Below are 23,992 nucleotides of genomic sequence, written 5' to 3'. Positions count from 1 at the left end.
TTGTTCTTGAAGAAATTTTGTGCGTGAAGGACTTATAGGGTGTAGCTTCAAAGCTAAAAAAAGCCGAGAGAGAAGAAGAGGAGTCAATTAGAGATTTCATTAGCTATCTCAAGCATTTGAACTCTCGTTGCCTTCTGCATCATGAAGGCTATTTGAATAATCAACTTCTAGATAGATTCATCCATGAATTTAATCATGAAGCAATCTATAATGTCGTATAGTCATTATTAGAGGGATCACTACATGGGATGAAGTCATTATTAGAGGGATCACTACATGGGATGAAGTCACAACAAATGCTATCCACAGCTAGAAGATAATCTGATGGCCAAGGAAGCCAAAGCATCTGATTCTAAATCTATTGCTTCCAAAGTCATGGGACATAGCACTTCTATAGTTAAACCCCTAGCTAAAGGTAACACCTTAGTAGAGATGAATTTCACAGATTACATGAAAGAACTCCAAGAGGGAATGAAGGCCAATAGAGATCCAGAAAACATACATATATACCCAAGGAGAGAGCTTCAATGGTGCTCAATCTACCGACAAGGGCATTTGATAAGTGAGTGTCCAAACCTAAGAGCATGCTATAATGGAAATTGTACTTTTTGTGGACATTATAGTTATGAGGCTTCATAGTGCTACACATGTTTTCAAGCCCTTGCTAATGTTTGCAGACCTCAGTAGTTAGCTTTACCCGCTCCATCACAGCCACACAAGCCATAATGCCTACAGCAACACCTCAATCCGGTGCTGAACAAATGGCACAACAACCTCTTCCAAGGGGGATTTACAATGAACAAAATGTGTCATTACCTCCACCAGTTTTGGGACCTCAACCTCCACTTCCAAGGATCACACCATTGAATCAAACACGTTTCATGGAACCTTTTGAGCGTCCAGAATATGAGGTTGACTTGGACAGTGCCTCATGTTGAAATATACAAGTGAATAGGGTGTGTGCGGGGAACAAGCCCTTAGCAAGAGGTTGTAAAAGAGAATTTGTAAATGTGAGAGAAGCTATGAAAAGGTGAGAAGTATCTACTAGGAGAGAATAAAGGGTAGCATGAGAAGATTTAGGAGGTGTGGAGATATTCTGGGAAGAGGTGGAGAGAATCAAGCAAAAGAGGTGGAGGAGTGAATCAAGGAGAGATAAGTGGGATTAGATGCTTGGATGTAAACTCTATAAATTGAGACATTGGCCTAATGAGAATTTGTTGGTTTTTGATTATCCATGCATACATTAAGCTATCAATTAATTACTCACTAATCACATCTTAATCACATCTTAATCATTATCTAATCTAATGAGAATTTGCTGGTTTTTTATTATCCATGCCTACATTAAGCTATCAATTAATTACTCACTAATCACATTGTCTAATCTCTTTTCTAATGAATCAGATGTTGATTCTAGCATTTGATCCACCATAGCTCATCACATTGCTGCAAATTTAACATGGTATCAGAGCCTAGCCTAGAATCCATCAAATTTATGAGCCCATTATCTTGCTAATCACCTAGCTAATCAAGATTAGTAGATAATTAAGTTTTTTAAACTCTTTTTCAAAGAGCTTCTATACCCCCAGCTGGTGGAGGGGCTTGATCTCCCTCCAAGCTTAACAATAGCCTTCAAGACTTTAGCCACACATAACTATAAGCCTCATGCTCCAGCCCATTCAAGCGATTCGTCAAACCGCCTATTGGAGCTGCCAATTTTTGCTAAAACACCAGTGCTTTTTTTTTGAAGAGAACTGGAGATCTTGTCTGCACTAGAAGACATTGCTCTAATTCCTCTTGGCCCAAAGGGTTTTCAAGGGTGCTCTACAAGCTGGTGAAGACAGTTTTTGATTTCATCAAGTCTACAATGAGATCCAAGCTCTTCATCAAATCTGCAGGTGACTTTGGTAAAACAGAGATTAAGCATTCAATGTTTGGTCAAATCTTATGTTTCTTGGCTTAATCCTCTACTAGACTAATTGCTATTAATGGCCTTGAAAGGATTTGAGCTCATTTGAACTCTAAGGCCTCAGATTTGGACTCCCCGCATACTCTGTTTTTTACACACAAAACAGAGGATTATTTTGCTAATCAATGATTAATCAATACTAATCACTATATTTTGGTGCAATTGAGGGTTCAAATTAACCATTGGGTATCTGATACAGATCCCTATAACTTTAGATTGCAATTTGGAGATGGTTTGGTACTCCAACCATTCCGTACAAATTTGTTACCCTTGGTTTAATGTATTTTTTGGTGAATTTATGCTGATAAATCTATTGTAATCATCACCTAAACACAAGATTGAGTTGTAAAAGGGTAGACACTGCCCTTGAATCTTGAAATTGGATCAAGAGGTAAGACCCCCTTCACATCATCATGAGTACGGCACAAGAGATAGCCAAATTTAATGGGGAGCAGTTTTACACATGGCAGACAAAAACCATGTATTTGCTCATGAGGAAAAATCTGTGGGGGCTAGTTGAGGGAAGAGATGAATGCCTAGAGGTGAGAGGGAAAAATGAGTGGAAGAGCAGGAATGAGAAAGCATTAGGACTTATCGCACTCAGTTTGAATGATGAAATCATTCATCACATCACAGGGATACACAATGGGCAAAAGATGCATGGGGATGAACTCAATAAATTATTTGGCACTCAGCAAGCAAAAAATTCAAAGATAAATTTGTTAATGAAATTCTACAAATTGGATATGAAGGAAAGTGAACCTTTAATCACACACTTGAACAAATATAAAAGCATTAAGCAACAACAAGTGGTAGCCATTGGCCAAAAGGTAGAAGATGATGAGGCACTAGCAGTGCTTCTGAAGAGTGTGGACAAAGGTGAATATGAAAACATTGTAGCAACATTAGAGAATGTACCTGAATTGAAGCTGCACGAGATAGAAGGAGCTCTACTAGAGCAAGAGACCAAAGTCAAAGAGAAGAAATGGCTGGATTCAACGACTAGAGAAGAAAAAGCATTCTTCACCCGAGGAGGATTCTCTCTCAAGGACGAGGACAAGGAAGAGGCAGAGTAGGAGGAAGGACCTTCACTTGCCACAACTGTGGAAAGCCAGGACACATGCAAGAGACTGCTACAGCAAACCCAGTGGAGAAGGAACAACATCAACAAACTTCATGGAGGCTCCTAAGGAAGTGGAGTCAGATCATATTTTCTGAGAGAGAGAGAGAGAGAGAGAGAAACCCCACAACCCAATGTAACCTTCCCCAACAGAGAAAAACCACCTCTGAGCCACCGATGATGTAGGCCATGTGGTAGATGTATGTGTGAGCACTTTAGTCAAGGTCACGGGCACTTGTAGTAGCCTTGGACACATAACTTAGAGAGAGTGTCAAGGACTATGAGTTTAGGGACTTGAGGCACTCTGGTCGTGGACTATCAAGTAAGAGGGAAACTTGGTATAGGGTCCAGGTGTGCTAGGATTATTCACTTGAGGGGAGGTGTTGAAATATACAAGTGAATAGGGTGTGTGCGAGAACAAGCCCTTAGCAAGAGGCTGTAAAAGAGAATCTATCAATGTGAGAGAAGCTGTGAAAAGGTGAGAAGTATCTACTGAGAGAGAATAAAGGGTAGCATGAGAAGATTTAGGAGGTATGGAGATATTCTAGGAAGAGGTGGAGAGAATCAAGAAAAAGAGATGGAGTGAATCAAGGAGAGATCAATGGGATTAGATGCTTGGATGTAAACTCTATAAATTGAGGCATTGGCCTAATGAGAATTTGCTGGTTTTTGATTATCCATGCCTACATTAAGCTATCAGTTAATTGCTCACAAATCACGTCTTAATTATCATCTAATCTCTTTTCTAAGGATGTTTATTCTAGCATTTGATCCACCATAGCTCATCACATTGCTGCAAATTTAACACCTCACATGTTGTTGAGGACTCCATAGAGCTTTATCCAAACTACTATGTAGTCGATGCAAGAGGTGGAGTCAAACCAGTCTCACTAACCGCAATAGGAAGAGGTCGAGACATCAACTCTACGATCCAAAATGCCTCTTCAATGGTATCATGGGGTTAGGGACCACAGAGTCTCTAAGTGTCTCATCAAAAACCAACCAATCACCCAAGTTGCATCTTCTCTAAGATGAAGAGTTGACTGAGTACAGGGTTTATTAGTTAAAGATTAAGATTTATAGTTAAAAAAAATGGGATATTCTAGTAAAATGATGAATTTTTGACACCTTAGTAAAAGGAGGGAGAGCCCCATCAAGTAGGCACCTTTTTTTATCATCATTACTTGGCTTTCTTAATTTAAATTAATGAGATATTTTTATCTCTCCTCTCTCCTTGGATAAAAAAGGGACCCAAACTCATCCAAATCTTGTCCACATTGGGTCAAATTGAAGCTGGAAACCTCTAGAACCCAGTTAGACTTGGTTAGTGGCCTCCCTCACCTATAAATAGACCCTCATTCCTTTGTATTTTCATCTTTGAGTAACTACATATGCCAATATTATCTTCAATTTAGCATAATTCTATTATCCCTCTATTTTGCCTCTTCTTTTGGGAGCTTTGGAGCTTCTCTATTCTCCATCCTCTCTTGGAGATTACCCTCCTCCTCTTGGTGGCCAAGGCCTTGCTTAAGGGCTTCACTTCTATCCAAATAATCAAGCCAAAATCAAGGGTAAGCTCCAATTTAATGGTTTTTTCTATTCCTCTCAATGATTTTCTTCTTCTCAACCCCTCTAAAGCTGGAGAAGCTTTTCAATGGAATGGTTTTCTCTTGAAATCAAGTTTTTCAATGATTCATAATGTTTAATTAGATTAATGCTAATCTTTATGCCTAATTATAATGTTTTATTTAAGAAAATATCTCTTTTGGAAAGATTAATCATCTTTATGAGATCCTTGTTAGGAGGATGGTTCTTAATGATAATTTCATTATCTTAATCTAAACTCTAGGCTTGACAAGCTAGAGAAAAGGATTACTTATTTTTATAATTTTTTAATCAAGTAAAAAAAGATCGCTAATTCTTTTTAGCTTGATTATGAGTACCAAAAATCATATTAACTCATTTTAAATTTAAAGAGGATTATGCTAACATTTTTAGAAATGAGGAATGGTTTTTTTAGAATAATCAAGATATTTTTTCATAATTATGCTTATAATTATGATTATAATTATGTTATATATGCATAATTTAATTTTAGTCTAAAAGAAGAGTTCCTATCATATTTCCATTACAAGTATTCATTTTAAAATATAAAATTGAACATTCTCAGTAATTGTAGCGAAGCTATGGTAAATTTTTTTAGAAAAAAGATAAATCTTATTTTTATGCACAATTTTGATAAAGAAAAAAGAGGAATTCCTATCATATTCTAGGTATAGATATTTTATGCTAAAAGAATGATTTTTATCATATTTATGGAAAATAATTTTCTAGTATTTATGCATATTTATTTAATTAGAGAAAAGAGAAATTTTTGATATATTTATTTCCATGCATAAAAATTTAGATGCAAAAAGAGGAATTCCCATGATATTTTAGATACAAACATTTAAATGCTAAAAGAGGAATTTTTGGCATATTCCAAAGTATGGGTATTTTTATTTATTCAAAAGAGGAATCTTCATTGTATGTTAAGTAGAAAAATGCCTAAATTAATTTTGATATTAAAAGAGAGGGGTTAGGCTAGATTGGTGGATTCTTGCGATACAGTCAGATACATCAAGTTACGCTAGTTAGAATAAGTCCCTAGAAGATTCTTGTTCTGTGGGAAGAATTAGCTGTGCCTCACTTAAGGGGGGAAAAGCAGTGATTTCTATGAACCAAGTGCAAGTCTCTTCCTTGATCTGGCCATGCGACCTACGGGTTTGGTCGGATCAGATTGGTTAGATAAAGCCTTGACCCGTTAGATAAATCTCCCGTTAGATTATTTTCCGAGTGGAATCGCCCGTGCCTTCCGGGGGCGAGGGAACCGCCGGGCTAGTCTCTTGTCCGGACATTCGTGGGCGAGGCCTCAAGTGGGAATCCGTGCCCTGCGCGAGAGGCTGTTGCTTCCGCCTGCCAACGCCCTGGAAGAGGCATCGTGGAGAGGGCGCGGGGGTCTCACAGCTAGTATCAGAGCTTTGTTGAATGCTTAAGAAGGAAAAACAAATTTTATCATAAATTTATAATAAAAATTTAGAAAGATGCATTTTCATGTTGTATCCTCGTTTCTTAAGCTTCATTAATGAAGACTTTTAATCCATGAATTTGATTTTATAGATGGACGTTCTGTGTTTATCTCGTATTCTTGATCTTACTCAATCTCAGGATATGACTGCTTTCGTCTTTGAGCATATCCTCTCCTCCCCGCGACTCAAACGAGTAGAGCAAGACTCACAAATCATTTGGAGGAATTATATTTTCCAGACTCGACTGAGAGACGACATCATAAGTGGCATGCAGGAGGGCAATATGTCCACGCCTCTTACAACCAGCGCATGATACTGAGAAAGAATCTCTTTAGCCATGGCTAAAGGTGGTTCGTGGTGTTATCCTGTATCACCCCACACCTTGAGATTTTAGGATTTCTTGTCATATTTATAGACTTCTTAGATGTTTTATTTCGAGTAGTAAGATTGCAGCACCTTTAGCGGTAAGGGAACAATTCTATCGTGGCATGCCAGTAGCTCAGTAATCGCCATCTCATGCTTATACCACGGAGGCTTTGATTTTCTAGAGCTATGTTGCTATATGTATATATTGCAAACCTTATGTAAATAAAGAATGTTTTGTGAAAAATTTCTAATTATCTAAGTGATTTGACTATCATATATCGAGTTTAAAGAAATAAGATTGGTTTCCTCTGATGTAGGTCGTAGATCTTTAATAAGAATCGATTATCTTGCTTAAAGTAATTATTTTCAAACTTCCTAAGTCTTAGGATCTCAATGACGAAATCAAATAGAAATTAACGATGTATCGTCTTGGCAGAATTATGAGACGTGTGAACCATGCCAGATAGCTAGATCCTCTCATGGATGAGGAAGAGCTTGACCCCGATGTTCATCGCAAAGCCCTTCACAGATCTTAGTCAGGTCCCTTCAAGGGTGAAAGGGAAAACTTGGGCGAGGCTGTGGAAAAGTGGATCGAAGCAATGGAAGAATACTTTGATGTCATTGGATACAATGAGAAAAGTTCAGTGGCTTTTGCAAGGCTGAAGATAGTAGAAACAACCAGAGTGGCATGGAGAAACCACTGTGAGACAAACCGTTTGGATCAGAACACCCAGACATGGAATGATCTCAAGATATACCTAAGGAAGAGATTCTAACCTCTCGGTTTCTTGGACACTAAGATGAATATTCATGGAGTTAACCCAGGGGAGCATAACTATTGAAGAGTATCACCAGGCGTTCGTGCTTCTCCTCAAGTACTCGCCACCGCTAGACGAAGAGCAACTCATGGCCAAGTTCATTCGAGGAATGAATGGACCTTTGGACACCCTAGTAAAGAATGCCAAGCTAGTTTCCATGGCTGAAGCAGTACGGATGGCAAAGGACTTTGCCAAGGCCTTTGTTGTTAAGGTCTTGCCAAAGCCAGCTCCATCATCCTTTAAAAGGTTCCAAACACTGGGAAGTACTTCCAACCTTCCGCCTCCTAAAAGACACCAAGGTGCCAATTAGAACTAGGAGACGGGAAGATTCAAAAATGAAGGAAGACCTTTTCCTCGAACCTCTTTTTTAGGAACTCCGACTCTTTCCAAAATGCAGAAGGAAGAGCTTCGAAGTGAAAACAAGTGTTTTGGTTGCCAAGGTTTTGGGCACTAGCTCAAGGATTGCCCAACTCCTTCTATGTCAATGGGCCAAGGAAGCCAAGGTCCAAGAATTCAGAGACTAACTCCTTCATATCAGTCCAATCAAGGTCCCCCTCGCTTAAGATAACCCCAAAAGAATGCCAGATCAACCTGCAACCTCAATGCAAATTAGTCTCAGAACTCCCTCCCAGAATTGGGAAAACCAAAGAGAGAGAGTTCCACCTCAGACTGCAGTAGCTAGAGCCATCATAATAGCTAAGGAAGTGGAGGAAGAAAAAGGATAGATTTATGCCGCCATTGAGCATCAAGGGCAGAATCGTCAATTCTCAGTCTTCCAGATCCAGGAGAGTACAAGGGTAACCAATTCAAGCTTTTGATTGATTCAAGAAGTACACATTCTTTTATTTCCCTAGGATGTCTACGTAAGTTAGTCCTAAATCAAAAATCAGGAAAACCTATGTAAGGGGAATTGGCCAGTGGATTCTTTTCACACACCTTGAGACAGACCATATTCAGTTAATTTAGATGGGAATGTAACAGATTGCCAGTTCAGAGTCCTACCCTTGGGAATCTATAATGGAATCCTTGAAATGGATTGGCTCCATAAGAATCAGGCTGACATTCCCTGTCACAATGGAATGGATTGGCTGCATAAGAATCAGGTTGACATTCACTGTCACAATGGAACCATCTCTTTCCTTGACCTTCACGGGAATCGAGTCCAAGGAACTAGAATTCTTGGATCCCCAGTTTTGTAATTAGTCAAAGCTTCTAAATTGCTAAAGGGACTCAAAAAGAGGCAAGCTGTCTATGTCATTAAAATGAATCCAGTAGATAGAAAATGCAAGGCTACGAAACCAAAATGGCTAAGTGAGTACGTTGATGTATTCCCATAAGAGCTGTCTGATATGCCTCCGACTCGTGAAGTAGATCATGAGATAGAGCTAAACCCTAGAGCTCAGCCAGTAGCCCAGCATGCATATAAAATTCCAGTTCCAAAAGCCATAGAACTTAAGGAGCGGTTAAGGCAACTGCTAGAGCAAGGATTTGTAAGACCCAATGTTTCACCTTGGAGTGTGCTCATTCTCTTTTAGAAAAAGAAAGATGGAACGTTAAGACTCTGTATTGATTACAGAGGATTAAATCAGTTTAACAATTAAAAATAAGTATCCTATCCCTAGGATTGATGAACTTATGAATCGGTTAAGTGGAACCCAAATGTTCACAAAGATAGATCTCAAATCCGGGTATTACCAGATCAGAATCAAGGAATAAGATATCCCAAAGATAGCTTTCAAAACTCCCTGTCATGCCATTCGGATTAACTAATGCCCCAGCAACGTTTAATCGCCTCATGCAGGACATTCTCAGAGAATATTTAGATGAATTTGTTCTTGTCTTCTTCGATGACATCCTGGTATACTCTAAGAATGCAGCAGATCATGAAGATCATGTGTGCAAGGTCCTGGAGATCCTAAGGAAGCACCAACTCTTTGCAAAGAAGAGCAAGTGCACTTTCTCTACTGACCATGTAGAATACTTGGGATTCATAGTATCTAAAGACAGGATTTCTCCTGACCCCGCTAAAATCCAAGTAGTTGTGGATTGGTCAGAGTCCAAAATAAAGTCAGAGGATTCTTGGGACTAACCGGATGGTATAGAATCTTTATACCAAGGTATGCTCAGATAGCATCCCCTTTGATTAACCTTCTCAAGAGGAGCACCCTATTTCAGTGGACTGCTATGTGTCAAAGTCCTTTTGATTGAGCTAAAAACAGCTTTAGTCAGAGGATTCTTGGGACTAATCGGATGGTATAGAATCTTTATACCAAGGTATGCTCAGATAGCATCCCCTTTGATTAACCTTCTCAAGAGGAGCACCCTATTTCAGTGGACTGCTATGTGTCAAAGTCCTTTTGATTGAGCTAAAAACAGCTTTAGTAACCAACCTTGTCCTAAAATTGCCATATTCTTCCTTACCCTTTGAGGTAGTGACAGATGCCAGTGGTTTTTCCCTAGGTGGTGCATTTATGCAGGAAGGTCATGTAGTAGCCTATGAATCCAAAAAGCTTAGAACACATGAGAGAAATTATGCCATTCAATCATGACTTGGAGTTACTCTCAGTAGTTTATACTCTGAAGTTGTGGAGACATTATCTCTTGGGACAGAGATTCACCTTGATGACAGACCATCAAAGTCTGAGGTGGATCTTCACCCAAAGGGATCTCAACATGCGTCAAAGAAGATGGATGCAGACCCTGCAGGAATTTGACTTTGAGATAAAGTACCAACCAGTGAAAGAAAATGTGGTAGCTGATGCGCTCAGTAGGAAAGCCTCCTTGCTTGCAATTACATTGGTGTCAAATCCATTGATCAGTGAAGCAAGAGAGAAAATCCCTTACTAATGTAGGAAAGCAAGAGTCCTCAGGAAATGAGTCGAGTTCTTGGGTACAAAATGGACGAAGGATGTATGTCAAATCCATTGATCAGTGAAGCAAGAGAGAAAATCATGCAGGACAGATTCTTTGCCCCCATTGCTATCTTACTAATGCAGGAAAGCAAGAGTCCTCAGGAAACGAGTCGAGTTCTTGGGTACAAAATGGACGAAGGATGCATGTATTACAATAATCAGCTGTGCATTCCTAATGATGAGGAAACAAAGGGAAAAATTTTGAGGGAAGCCCATGATAGCCCAATAGTTGGACATCCAGGGTTCATAAAGACCTACATGTGTGTAAAGAAAAGCTTCTTCTGGCCAAGACTCAAAAGGGATGTACTCAATCATGTACATCAGTGCTTAACATGTCAAAGAGTCAAGGCAGAAAGGGTTAAAATGCCAGGTAAGCTGCATCCCTTAGACATTCCACAGATGAAGTGGGAATGTATCAGTTTGGATTTTGTTACTGGATTACCGTTAGTGCAATCAGGTTACAACTCCATTTTTATGGTAGTTGACAGATTGACCAAGGTTGCCCATCCGATTCTAGTAAAAGAAACCTACTCTACAGTGGATGTTGCCAGAGTCTTCCTCAAGGAGATTTTTAGACTGCATGGCTTACCTAAAAGAATAGTGAGCGATAGAGATTCTAAGTTGACATCAAGGTTTTGGACTGCATTCTTCGAAGTAGTAGGAGTTTCCTTAGATCTCAGTACAGCTTATCATCCAGAGACAGATGGTCAGACTGAAAGAGTAAACCAAGTAATTGAAGATATTCTTCGATCAGGCTGTGGCAGAGAGCCCAAAAAGTGGCTAAGCTACGTGGAGTTTGCTTACAATGCCTCTTATCACCGAAGTATCGGGATGAGTCCATTCAAAGCTCTGTACGGACAAGATTGCCTCACGCCATTAACATGGTCCGACCCATTGATCAGGGTCGAGATGTCCAGACAAGTGCTTGATGATATGGAGCAGCAAATGCAAGCAATCCACAAAGATATTAAGGCTGCCCAGGATAGACAAAAGCAGTATGCTGACAAGAAGAGATCGAAGAGAGTGTTTGAAGAAGCAGATATGGTTTTCATTTGTGTACGACCCAAGAGAAGTTCTTTATCTCTAGGGAAGTACAAAAAGCTGTCTCCAAGATACTGTGGGTTGTATGCCATTACTAAGAAAATAGAAGATCTAGCTTATGAACTTCTTCTCCCTCCCCATCTCAAGGAACATAATGTATTCCATGTTAGTTTACTTAAAAAGTATCTACATAAGTTAGTCCTAAATCAAAAGTCAGGAAAACCTATGTAAGTGGAATTGGCCAGTGGGAAAGATTCTTTTCACACACTTTGAGACAGACCATATTCACTTAATTTAGATGGGAATGTAACAGATTGCCAGTTCAGAGTCCTACCCTTGGGAATCTATAATGGAATCCTTGAAATGGATTGGCTCCATAAGAATCAGGCTGACATTCCCTGTCACAATGGAATGGATTGGCTCCATAAGAATCAGGCTGACATTCACTGTCACAATGGAACCATCTCTTTCCTTGACCTTCACGGGAATCGAGTCCAAGGAACTAGAATTTTTGGATCCCCAGTTCTGCAATTAGTCAAAGCTTCTAAATTGCTAAAGGGACTCAGAAAGAGGTAAGCTATCTATGTCATTAAAATGAATCCAGTAGATAGAAAATGCAAGGCTACGAAACCAGAATGGCTAAGTGAGTACGTTGATGTATTCCCATAAGAGCTGTCTGAGATGCCTCTGACTCGTGAAGTAGATCATGAGATAGAGCTAACCCCTAGATCTCAGCTAGTAGCCCAGCATGCATATAAAATTCCAGTTCCAAAAGCCATAGAACTTAAGGAGCAGTTAAGGCAACTGCTAGAGCAAGGATTTGTAAGACCCAGTGTTTCACCTTGGGGTGCGCCCATTCTCTTTTAGAAAAAGAAAGATGGAACGTTAAGACTTTGTATTGATTACAGAGGATTAAATCAGTTAACAATTAAAAATAAGGCTTTGTATTGATTATAGAGGATTAAATCAGTTAACAATTAAAAATAAGTATCCTATCCCTAGGATCGATGAACTTATGAATCGGTTAAGTGGAACCCAAATGTTCACAAAGATAGATCTCAAATCCGGGTATTACCAGATCAGAATCAAGGAATAAGATATCCCAAAGACAGCTTTCAATACTCGCTGTCATGCCATTCGGATTAACTAATGCCCCAAAAACGTTTAATCGCCTCATGCAGGACATTCTCAGAGAATATTTAGATGAATTTGTTCTTGTCTTCTTTGATGACATCCTGGTATACTCTAAGAATGCAGAAGATCATGAAGATCATGTGTGCAAGGTCCTGGAGATCCTAAGGAAGCACCAAGTCTTTGTAAAGAAGAGCAAGTGCACTTTCTCTACTGACCATGTAGAATACTTGGGATTCATAGTATCTAAAGATGGGATTTCTCCTAACCCCGCTAAAATCCAAGCAGTTGTGGATTGGTTAGAGTCCAAAATAGTGAAAGAAGTCAGAGGATTCTTGGGACTAACCGGATGGTATAGAATCTTTATACCGAGGTATGCTCAGATAGCATCCCCTTTTATTAACCTTCTCAAGAGGAGCACCCTTTTTCAGTGGAGTGCTATGTGTCAAAGTCCTTTTGATAAGCTAAAAACAGCTTTAGTAACCAACCCTATCCTAAAATTGCCATATTCTTCCTTACTCTTTGAGGTAGTGATAGATGCCAGTGGTTTTTCCCTAGGTGGTGCATTTATGCAGGAAGGTCATGTAGTAGTCTATGAATCAAAAAGCTCAGAACACATGAGAGAAATTATGCCATCCATGACTTGGAGTTACTCTCAGTAGTTTATACTCTAAAGTTGTGGAGACATTATCTCTTGGGACAGAGATTCACCTTGATGGCAGACCATCAAAGTCTGAGGTGGATCTTCACCCAAAGGGATCTCAACATGCGTCAAAGAAGATGGAAGACCCTACAGGAATTTGACTTTGAGAGATAAAGTACCAGCCAGTGAAAGAAAATGTGGTAGCTGATGCGCTCAGTAGGAAAGCCTACCAAACTCATCCAAATCTTGTCCAAATTGGGTCAAACTGAAGCTGGAAACCTCTAGAACCCAGTTGGACTTGGTTAATGACCTCCCTCACCTATAAATAGACCCTCATTCCTTTGTATTTTCATCTTTGAGTAACTACATGTGCCAGTATTATCTTTAATTTAGTATAATTCTATTATCCCTCTATTTTGCCTCTTCTTTTGGGAGATTTGGAGCTTCTCTATTCTCCATCCTCTCTTGAAGATTACCCTCCCCCTCTTGGCGGCCAAGGCCTTGCTTGAGGGCTTCACTTCTATCCAAATAATCAAGCCAGAATCAAGGTTAAGCTCTAATTTAATGGTTTTTTCTATTCCTCTCAATGATTTTCTTCTTCTCAACCCCCCTAAAGCTTGAGAAGCTTTCAATGGAATGGTTTTCTCTTGAAATCAAGTTTCCCAATGATTAATAATATTTAATTAGATTAATGCTAATCTTTATGCCTAATTATAATATTTTATTTAAGAAAATCTCTCTTTTTGGAAAGATTAATCATCTTTAGATCCTTGTTAGGAGGATGGTGTTGGATATGATAACTAAGCTACGAAGACTGATCAAAACATCCTCAAGGTGGATCAAAGATTGTACACAACATCATAAATATGAGGGACAAAAATTGGTATATACAGAAAATTGATATGAGATTAACACAAAAAGACACTAATTGTGATTAGACATGAACCAAACTTACATAATCACTTGATCACGACTTGTACCTTATTTAGAGACTCCTCTACCCTATTTTTAGTTGCATGAGTTGCATGAACAACATGCACCAACCATTTGTAAGCTTTACACACCACCCCCACTGACCACTAGCCTATCAACCACATATTAAATTGGACTAAGGAGATGGGATTACATTTATCCAACAATCCCCCCTTAAGACCAACTTCTTACAAAACATGAATCAAGTCTAACAAACCTCCTTGACACAATGAGTAAGAGCCCCCCCTTAACAACAACATAGGGTAGTGTACTCTCCTCTACAACTCGTCAAGTTGGAACAACATAAGTCTTGACTCAACCACATACATGACATAATCTAAAAAGCATACTCCTCATCTACATCTTTTATACTAAGACTAGAACAAAGATTTGTTTCTTCTTGTTGGTTGACTTCTTTAACCACATGTGCCTTTGCTTGCTTTTGATCTTTTTGGTAGCACTTTGAGGATGGATGATTCGTCTTTCCACAATACTCACAAGGATGTTTGGAGAAACAATCCTTAGTAAGATGATTTGTATGACCACAAATAGTACACTTCTTCTTTGCCGATGTCGTAGTAACAGTATATGCATAAGGATCTATCACATCCTTTGTAATCTTCTTGTCTTCTTCCTGCAAAGAATTTATGATACTTTCCAAAGAAGGGACTGGCTCCTTCTCTTTAAGTACCATCACAATTTGTCTAAAGCTTGAAGGTAAGCTTTTAAGCAGGATAGCAATAGCATCTTCTTCAGGAACAGGAGATTTAACATAAACCAACTGTGTCATTAAGCTCTTCAACCTGTTAATCAAAGCTGCTAAATTTTCATTACTCTCCATGGTTAGATCAAAGAGTTGCATCTTCAAACTGATCTTGGAATGCTTTGCCTTTGCACCAAAAGTACGTTCTAATAATTCCCAAGCTTCCGTAACTGACTCAACATCATCAATATAATGAATAAAATCATCTTATAAAGCAGTAATGATAATACCAAGTGCTTGTTCATCTTTTGCTTGAAGTGCAGCCGTTGTAGCTCTTGTAACTGCAGCAGAAATACCAACTTCATCTTCAGTAAGTGGCTTGACCATACTCCACAGGTTTTTCTTCATGAGGTAGCTCTTCACCTTGATTTGCCAGGTATGGATCCCAGTTCCGTTGAATTTGTCGGGGAATTTGGAACTCATGATGATGAAATATGATGATTAATGTTGAAAACTTGCTCACATAGATGATTTAAGCCCAAATAGTAAAAATATCATCAATATAAATCATAATTGGTATCACCATGTTGAAGGAGCAAAAATTACAAAAAAGGGGCGACTGAAAATTAGCTTCGTACAGCAGCTACAGTGCACCAAATATCACAAGATTTGATATGCTCAATCTTCATTTGATAGACTTGCAACACCTTAGAGGAATTGGCGCAATTTGTACGAACGGTAACGAATGGTTGCGCTGAACAGAAATCGGCCTGCGCAGGTAGCGATGACAAATTTGTCAAGCTCCATCAAAATTAGGCCATGAGCTTGGAGTTGTAGCATGTGTGGGAGATAAGCTAAGAGCCTATATCAAAATCTTGGGGTATGATCAACTCAGGTGCACACATGGAATCAAACTATAGCATGTGGTTAAAACTGAGAAAAACTCGCTATGGTGATTAAGAAATTGATTAGGGTTTTTGCTAATAAACTAAACCTAGCTCTGATACCAAATGTTGGATATGATAATTAAGCTATGAAGATTGATCAAAACATCCTCAAGGTGGATCAAAGATTGTACACGACATCATAAATATGAGGAACAAAAATTGGTATATGCAGAAAATTGATATGAGATTAACACAAGAAGACACTAATTGTGATTAGACATGAACCAAACTTACATAATCACTTGATCACGACTTTTACCTTATTTAGAGACTCCTCTACCCTATTTTTAGTTGCATGAGTTGCATGAACAACATGCACCAACCATTTGTAGGCTTTACACACCACCCACCCACTGACCACTAGCCTATCAACCACATATTAAATTGGACTAAGGAGTTGGGATTACATTTATCCAACAAATGGTTCTCGATGATAATTTCATTATATTAATCTAAACTCTAGGTTTGACAAGCTAGAGAAAAGGATTAGTTATTTTTATGATTTTCTAATCTAGTAAAAAAGATGGCTAATTCTTTTTAGCTTGATTATGAGTAACAAAAATCATATTAACTCATTCTAAATTTAAAGAGGGTTATGCTAACATTTTTAGAAATGAGGAATGGTTGTTTTAGAATAATCAAGAGATTTATTCATAATTATGCATATAATTATGAGTATAATTATGTTATGTATGCATAATTTAATTTTAGTCTAAAATAAGAGTTCCTATCATATTCCTATTACACATATTCATTTTAAAATAAAAAATTAAACATTCTCAATAATTGCAGCAAAGCTATGGTAAAATTTTCTAAAAAAAAGATAAATCTTATTTTATGCATTATTTTAATAAAGAAAAAAGAGAAATTCTTATCATATTCTAGGTATAGATGTTTTATGCTAAAAGAATTATTTTTATCATATTTATGGAAAATACTTTTATAGTATTTATACATATTTATTTAATTAGAGAAAAGAGGAAATTTTTATATATTTATTTCTGTGCATAAAAATTTAGATGCAAAAAGAGGAATTCCCATGATATTATAGATACGAACATTTAAATGCTAAAAGAGGATTTTTTGGCATATTCCAAAGTATGGGTATTTTTATTGATTTAAAAGAGGAATTTGCATTATATTTTAAGTAGAAAAATTCCTAAATTAATTTTGATGTTAAAAGAGAAGTTCTCACCATAATTTCACGTACAGAGTAATCAGGGTTCTATCTTCCAAAATCAGGGAAATCCCAGAGGTAGACCCTCTATCCAACCTGTAGTTTTAATCAAGAATAGACTACCGGCTGAATTAGAGAAGTTTTCCTTAGACCAAATTCATCAAGAAATGAGTTGGAACTTCATTGAATTTGATGGGTAGATTATCCTGATACGAGATTTGAGATTTTCATTAAGAAAATCTGGATTGTGAGAAAAAGGGTTTTGAGGAATCAAACTCAACAAGAAATTCTTATTTGCATAGAAACTCTATTTTTTTGAAAAGGACCGTTTTACGTCAAAATGCTGGAGGAAGAATTTGGCTTATAATTTAACTAAGGAGAGATTCATTGGCAACAGCTGGCGGGGAGTCGTCAAAGGACGTCGCTCGCACGGCAAAGCCTGCCGAGGTCTTGACCAGCCTCGGCATGGTTAAAATGGTGCGCTTCCGGTACAAGCTTCCGGTACAATGGGCAAGGACCGACGAAGCGGTCCCTGAGTGAACTACTAGGACACCTAAGTAGGATCCTAGAGGGTTCTGACCAGATGATGCAGGTCTCGCGGTGGTTGCTAGGACACCCCCATGTGTATGTTGCAGAAGATATGGATGGAATGGAAAGGAATTATCTATGTGAACTAGAATTTAAGATTGGATCTTGTTGGTTGACTAGCTGGTCTTCAACGGAGAGTCCGGATGATATTTTTGTAAAACAATGGACTGGATATTTTGGAGGATTATGATCAGTAATACTATGGGTTCATTAAAAGATTACTTTAAAGATAACCGAATCTATGAAAAAGGCAATTTCATATTGGGTGTGTAAGTGGTGTGACTACCTTGAATTTTGCTTGAAGCGCCGGCTAGGGGGCCTGGAACTCTTTTCCTTGGTACCCGGGGGGACAAAACATAACCAAATTTTTATATAAAGGGATCCCACCAATACAGTGGTTGGGCGGTTGGGGTTAGGCTAGATCGGTGGATTCTTGCGATACAGTCAGATACGTCAAGTTACGCTAGTTAGAACAAGTCCCTAGAAGATTCTTGTTATGTGGAAAAGAATCAACGGGCTGTGCCTCGCTTAAGGGGGAAAAAAGCGGTGATTTCTATGAACCAAGTGCAAGTCTCTTCCTTGATCTGGCCATGCGACCTACGGGTTTGGTTAGATCAGATTGGTTAGTTAAGGCCTTGACCCGTTAGATGATTTTCTTGGTGGAATCGCCCGTGCCTTTCGGGCGAGGGAAGTTTTTTTCGGTTCAGTTTCGGAGGAACCGTCGGGCTAGTCTCTTGTCCGGACATTCGTGGTGGGCGAGGCCCAGAATTGGAATCCCTACCCTCCTGCGCGAGAGGCTGCTACTTCTTCCTGCGAGCTCCCCGGAAGAGGCATCACGGAGAGAGCGGGGGTCTCACACCAGCACCCTCATATGGTAGAGAGGTGACAGCTACTCCCTTGAACATCCCTAAATTGTTGGAGTTCATGGATTTTGAAATAAAGACCATGAGATGAGTACGCGGTTGTGTGGAGATCCTGAACTCTTTAGAGCATATTAAGCTTTTAAACGGAGAACTCAACTTAGGACTACCACCATTTGAAGAAACCCACAAGACTCAACCCTACTATGGAATTTCACCGACTCAAGTCATAGAAGATCTAACAAGATCTAAGAACCCAAGTAGATGATGAGTACACCAAATCAATGTGGTCAAAATTCCATTGAATAAATTGGTTCAAGACTTTGAAGGTAATGAATCCAACACATTACTACCAATCACACCAGCCACCAAGGGCATCACAATAATGGGAGTCCTTGATGGTGGTTCAAGAGTCACTATAATCACCAAAAAATGCTAGGAAAAAATGGCCAAACCAAGGCTTGAAGTCTCAAACATTGTGGTTAAAATGGCTGATGGTATTGTTACCAAACCTATGGGAATGTTATGCAATCTTAAGATCAAGGTGCTGAAACATTGGATGAGGCATATGTTTATTGTGATGGACTTTTCCAAGCAACCTCATTCTTATGAAATGATGTCAAGAAGACCATTTATGCATGAAGCTGAAATGCTCTATTATTGGTCCAAAAACCATGTCTACCTATCTGGTAAACAAACCATGGTCTACGAGAAGCATCACAAAGTGGTTGTTGTTGATTCTTCTTGAGTTTGATTTTATAGTGATTATGAGGCCTGTGGTGGCGGCAAGAAACATATCATGGCAGATTATCTATCCCGCATACCTAATGGTGAAGCACTAATCGGACGAGTTACTGGATGCTACACTATTCAAGGTTGATGCTATTCCAGAATGGAGCGAAAAAATTGTTAACTTTTTAGCCTAATGGTTTTCTAGAAGGAAAGGAACTAAGGAAAGATTTAGCAAGAAAGTTGTTAAAAGAGAGTGTGTCTTACCAACTTATTCCCAAAACTCTTTGTATACATGGTAAGGATGACATATTAAGATGCTTCTCCAAGAAGAATGAATACTTATACATCATTGAACAAGCACACCAAGGGGTGGTGGACACTTCACAGGTGATGTTATGGTAAGAAAAATACTCCAATTAGGGTATTGGGGGCCCATGCTCTTCAAAGATTGTGCACTATTTGTCAAATGATGTGACAAGTGCCAATGTTGTGCAAAGCCATGATGCCATTGCATCCTGTCAGAGTCAACCAATCTTTTGAAAAATGGGGCTTAGAATTTATTGGTACTATTAGTCCTATTACACGTGGCACACAAGCACACTTCATCATTATTGCCACAAATTATGTACCAAATTAACTAAAGCAATAGCTTCACGAAAAGGGGATGCCATGGTGCCTACTAAGTTTCTCTATGAGAACATCATTACCCACTTTGGATATCCATTTGAGCTAGTGAGTGATCAAGGTAATAATTTCATCAACAATGATGTAATAAAAAATCTCACACATTCATGATCGTACATCGTAAGTCGACACCATATTACCCACATGCAAATGGCCAAGCAGAGAGCACCAACAAGGTTCTTATTTTGATATTGACAAAGAATGTTGAGGCTTGATGCACTAACTGAGATTCTAAGCTCACATCACCTTTATGGACCTATCGCACATCCTTGTAGGTCACACATGATAATAAGGCAGCCAAAGAGAAAGTGGAACTAAAAGAAGTTCAAGCTCAATGAGAGACTAAAGATAGGCAAATTCGACAATAGAAAAACGACGAGAAGCTATTATGGGATCCTCACAACTATTCATGGGAGAAGTTGAAGGTGACACAGAGGAGCACATAACACCTCTATGAACATCTATTCAATTGCCAAGTCCTTATGGTGGTAAAGTGCTTTATAATACATTACTTGTTGATACAGGGGCTAGTCACAATCTAATTTCCTTCAATGCATAGAACTAGTTAGAAAAACCTCAACTTGTAGATACCTCTTTAAAGGTGAGAGGTATCCATGGTAGAAATACCAAGGTTCTTGGGCTACTACAAATAGAAACATAATGTGATGGCAACAAGCAACTGGTGGGAGACTTCCTCGTTGTGAGATCCCTCTGCCCCCTCCGTGCACCGGACTCACAGTAGCTGACAGCGGAAGCAGCCCCCTCATGCGTGGGGCAGGGTTTCTTACTCGGGGCCTCGCCCACGAATGTCCGAGCACAAGACTAGGCTGGTGGTCACTCCGAAAACCGAAATCGAGAAAATTTCCCATGCCCGAAAAGCGGGGACGATTCCACCTTTTTGAATTTTCTTACAAGATCAATTATAAACTATCCTTCACACCTGAATAAACCAGATAGAAGGAAACTATCACTGATATAATTTGATCATCTGAGTAACTTCAACGCTTTTTTCCTAATCAAGATCAGGCACAGCCGTTGATCCACTCAATTGAGAAATTTATCAAGGAATTAACTAGCTACTCAAATCCTTACGTAATCCTAAGATTTTTCAGTTTGATTATTAAAACTCCACTAACTCCAGCCTAACCCCATCCGGCCCATTGGTTAGCCACCACCCTACCGCTGGAATTGGTAGAATCAAACAAGTACTCACCCACCCATAATTGAAATGCCTTTCTTAACTTTAGCTTTAGAAAACAGATACGCACACACTCCTTAAAACTTTAATATAAAAAAAATAATCCATTGACAAAACAGATATGATCACAGATTTCATAACTCAAAATTTCCATTCAATCCCTTGTTTCACAAAAACAGTACCACTCTGGACTCTCCGTTCAGTCAGCAACGAGATCCAGTAACAGATTACAATAATCATTTCGTCAATATACATATATATATCTTCCTCGATATACGCATGGGTGTCCTAAGCATCGTGAGCCCGTGCATCGCCTGGTCAGAACCCTCTAGGATCCTCCTTAGGTGTCCTCGTACTTCACTCAAGGACCGCTTCGTCGGCCCTCACCCATCATACCGGAAGCACACCATTTTTCACCATACCCAGGCTGGTCAAGACCTGGGCAGGTTTTTGCCGCGTGAGCTGTCCCTCAAACACTCCCCGCCAGCTGTTGCAACCGAACTTCCCTTAGATAAACATAAATGCCAAATGCTCCCTCCAGCATTCTGGCGTAAGACAGTCCTTTAAGAAAATAGGGTTTCTATGCAAGTTTTCAGTTTTGATTTTGTTTGAAAACCATGAATAATCTTAAATTCGTATCCCAATACATCTAGATCCAGGTCTGAATTTCAAACAAAATTCCTCGAATTTCGTTAAATTTGATCCTCAGATCAAGATCAAAAGTCTTAACTTAGTTTCAGATTCGGTTGGGGATTTGAGTACATTTTTCTTGAACTGGGCACATCCTCATTGATTGAAATTGACGAAGGAATTAAGTCTTGGTCAATAATCTGAATCAGAGTTTGGGTCAGGAAAGGTTCTTCCTAAACTATTTTTCTCGAAAGGTACTATTTTAATTTCTCTTTTTCTAAATTTCGTTCTCGACGAATATTTGCTTACAGATTTCTAAAATATGAATTTCTTATGAGGAATAAGATAATCAATTATCTCGATCTCTAACTTCGAAAGTTTAATTGAATTTTCTCATTACCATCTTAGTGAATATGAAACGATAGCATTTCTTCTCACAGATTATCTACTTATTCATTTTTTCAATTTTTGCGAAAATTAAACAAAGGATTATGAGAACCCTTATTTAAATATAATCATTCTATATGCATCTATTTATGCATAAAATCTAATTCTGATGAAAGTCACACTTTTATCATCATAAAAATTATTTATGATGAAAATCACTCTTTTAATATGAAAGAATTTCTTTTATACATCCATTTATGCATCTATTTATGCATAAAATCTAATTCTGATGAAAGTCACACTTTTATCATCATAAAAATTATTTATGATGAAAATCACTCTTTTAATATGAAAGAATTTCTTTTATACATCCATTTATGCATAAAAATTATTTATGATAAAAATCACACTTTTAATATAAAAATATCTTTTATGCATATGTTTATGCATAAAATCATTTATAATAAAATCACTCTTTTAATATAAAAGAATTTCTTTTATGCATAAAAATCATTTATAATGAAAATCACACTTTTAATATAAAAATATCTTTTATGCATACAAATCATTTATGATAAAAATCACTCTTTTAATATAAAGGAATTTCTTTTATGCATCCATTTATGTATAAAAATCAATTATGATGAAAATCACACTTTTAATATAAAAAAATATATTTTATGCATATGTTTATGCATAGAAATCATTTATGATAAAAATCACTCTTTTAATATAAAAGAATTTCTTTTATGCATTCATTTATGCATAAAAATCATTTATCATGAAAATCACACTTTTAATATAAAAAAATATCTTTTATGCATACAAATCATTTATAATAAAAATCACTCTTTTAATATAAAAGAATTTCTTTTATGCATCCATTTATGCATAAAAATCATTTATGATGAAAATCACACTTTTAATATAAAAAATTATCTTTTATGCATATGTTTATGCATACAAATCATTTATGATAAAAATCACTCTTTTAATATAAAGGAATTTCTTTTATGGATCCATTTATGCATAAAAATAATTTATGATGAAAATCACACTTTTAATATAAAAAAGTATCTTTTATGCATATGTTTATGCATACAAATCATTTATGATAAAAATCACTCTTTTAATATAAAGGAATTTCTTTTATGCATCCATTTTTTTATGCATAAAAATCATTTATGATGAAAATCACACTTTTAATATAAAAAATATCTTTTATGCATATATTTATGCATACAAATCATTTATGATAAAAATCACTCTTTTAATATAAAAGAATTTCTTTTATGCATCCATTTATGCATAAAAATTATTTATGATGAAAATCACAGTTTTAATACAAAAAAATATCTTTTATGCATATGTTTATGCATACAAATCATTTATGATAAAAATCACTCTTTTAATATAAAGGAATTTCTTTTATGCATCCATTTATGCATAAAAATCATTTATGATGAAAATCACACTTTTAATATAGAAAAATATCTTTTATGCATACAAATCATTTATAAAAAAAAATCACTCTTTTAATATAAAAGAATTTCTTTTATGCATCCATTTATGTATAAAAACATTTATGATGAAAATCACACTTTTAATAAAAAAAATATCTTTTATGCATACAAATCATTTATGATAAAAATCACTCTTTTATAATTAAAATAAAAATTTCAATATGCTTCCTTCTATACATAGAATTTAATTCTAAAGAGAGTAACATTTTTTTAATGAAATATTTTTAGTATGCATTTTTCTATACCTAGGATGAAAAATAACACTTTATGAATACATATACGATGGGAATTACTTTTTTTGAATAAAAAAAGTAAAACTTATTTTTCATAATTTTTAGAAACATTTCACCATAACCTCCTTTGTATGGCTGACCATTTTTTAATTTTTAACTCTCTAAAATTAGTTAGAAGTTCACCAAGAGTATTTAAATCATTCTTATGTAAACATTTTCTACTTTATCAATGAAAAACTTGATTTTATCCATTAATCATTCATCTAGGATAAGAATGGTTGGATTTACTA

Source organism: Cibotium barometz, chromosome 6 (genome assembly GCF_041138505.1).
Source record: "Cibotium barometz isolate CiBa-2024 chromosome 6, ASM4113850v1, whole genome shotgun sequence".
NCBI lineage: Eukaryota > Viridiplantae > Streptophyta > Polypodiopsida > Cyatheales > Cibotiaceae > Cibotium > Cibotium barometz.
Note: the sequence above shows the minus strand (reverse complement) of the source record.